A 2309-nucleotide genomic window follows, 5' to 3' on the forward strand; every position below is an offset into this window, starting at 1 on the left:
CCCCAGGTTTTTTGCTTGGACAACTGAATAAATGGTAGTAACAATCATTGAGTCAGGGAATTTAGGAGGAAAATAGGGGTCAGGCAGGGAAATGGAAATGATGAAATTCAGTTTTGGGCATTTTGAGTTTGAAGCTCTTGAGGGACATCTAAGTAGAGTTATTCAAACATGGCTGGGTATGCAGGTTTATGTAGAGAGGTCTGAAGATACAGATTTGTATGTCATCAGCATTTAGCTATGACAAACCTAGACAACATATTAAAAAGCAGAAACATTACTTTGCCAACAAAAGTCCATCTAGTCAAAGCTATGGTTTTTCTAGTACTCATGTATAGATGTAAGAGTCAGACCTTAAAGAAAGCTGAGTATCAAAGAACTGATGCTTTTGAACTGTGGTGTTGGAGAAGACTCTTGAGTGCCCCTTGGACTGCAAGGAGATCCAACCAGTCCATCCTAAAGGAAATCAGCCTTGAATATTCATTGGAAGGTCTGATGCTGAAGCTGAAGCTCTAATACTTTGGCCACGTGATGTGAAAAACTGACTCATTGGAAAAGACCCTGATGCTGGGAAAGATTGAAGGCAGGAGGAGAAGGAGATGACAGAGGATGAGATGGTTGGATGGCATCACTGACTCCATGGACATGAGTTTGTGCAAGCTCCGGGAATTGGTGATGGACAGGGAAGCCTAGCATGCTGTAGTCCATGGAGTTGCAAAGAGTCAGACATGACTAAGCGACAAAAGTGAGAATTTAGATGGTACCTGATGTTACAAAGTAGATGAAATCGAAGAGTGTCTGGCATGTAAAGGCACTTACTCAATATCTGCTGAGTGAGCAAATGGCAAAGAAGAGAGACAAAGGCTAGATAGAACTCAGGGGTAACAGCAGTATTTAAGGAAGGGGAAAAGGAGAGCCGACAACAAGGGAGATGAAGAAAGAGCAAACAGGTAGGAAGAAAATCAGTGGTTCATGGAAGACAAGGGAAGAAAGTTTCAAGGAGGGCCATCAAAAGTATAAATTTATAAAGAAGTGTAAAGATAAGGGTTAAAAAGGTCCATTGATTTTTTTTTTTTTAATCACCAAGAAATCTATTGATGACTGCAGTGAGAAGAGGGTCAGGGGAATGATGGGAACAGATTGCTATGGGGTGGACAGTGAATGCTAGACAAGGAAGTGGAGGAAGTTGGTAGGCTCTTCTTTCAAGAAGGCAAGATAAAAAAAGACAGTAGCTGGTAGTCAAGGGTCAAGGGATATAAATCTGTGTTTTTTTCTTTTTTTTTTTTGAAATATAGAAGAGACTTCAACATATGAAAGAACCAGAGACTGGTTGGGATAGACTTGGAGAGACTGAGAATAGGAATGAGTTGATAAGGTGTTTTCTTTTAGTTGAGATCCTCTGCACAAATAAAGAGGGCTTCACCTTAGACAGTAGAGGGGATACCTGCCCATAAGACTAGAAGAAAAGAGGTTAGAATAGGAAGGATACAGTGACACTAACTTAGATAACCAAGAAGGGAAATTGAGCGATATCACCCTGATGACCATTTTCTTCTCAGAGAAGTGGGAGACAAGGTCATCTTCTAAGAGCAATCAAGCAGATGATAGCATAGAGGGATTGAAGAGAGCTCAAAAGGCTTAAAGTCTTGGAAATGGAAGAAGTAGCTGACTAGGAACGTGAATTTGTGGTGATATCAGTATGACTGTGCAACAGCTCAATAGCACTGGCAGAATAGCAGGTAGCGAGATTGACCCCCTTGGCAAGGGTGTCAGCTTTTCTTGGTATAGTACTCTTCCCAGTGGGAATCTAGTGTTTCTCAACAGTCTAGTGCTCACTCCATCTCTGGCTTCCTCCTCAGTGATAATAATTACAACTCATTTAATCTGTTGTCTTTTCTCCTTTTATTGTCCTTTATTTCCTTCCTAAGGTTCATTATAGAAAATATAAGTAATTTACCTGTTTACAAAATCACTTTAATTGTAAATTACCTTATTCAGTGCTGCTTCTTTGTTTGCTTTCATGTGTACTCCTATTGCCAGAAATGCTTTTCTTCCTGGTCATTTATTTGTTCATCCATTTCAACAATAAATATTTACTGAACACTATTATGTGCCAGGTACTGTGCTGGAATATATTGTTGAGCAAAGAAGATAGTTTCTGCCTTCATGGAACTCTCCTAATGGGAGAGACAAACAAACATTAAGCACACGATCATAGCAATGTATTATAAACTGGAATAGTGTACTATAGGGCACTGTGAAAGTATGAGCAGGATCTAATGTTAAATATCTACTCTGAGAAGAAGGCTTCC

The 2309-nt window shown here is 39.8% G+C and overlaps 1 protein-coding gene across 1 annotated transcript in view; it reads left to right on the forward strand.

Annotated features, from left to right (window-relative positions):
* The window catches only part of KIF4A (kinesin family member 4A), a 134023-nt gene that overhangs the window by 53836 nt on the left and 77878 nt on the right, over positions 1-2309 (forward strand). The window lies entirely within an intron of this gene.

The sequence above is a fragment of the Bison bison genome, unplaced genomic scaffold (assembly GCF_000754665.1).
Source record: "Bison bison bison isolate TAMUID 2011002044 unplaced genomic scaffold, Bison_UMD1.0 scf7180017864537, whole genome shotgun sequence".
In the NCBI taxonomy this organism is placed as follows: Eukaryota; Metazoa; Chordata; class Mammalia; order Artiodactyla; family Bovidae; genus Bison; species Bison bison.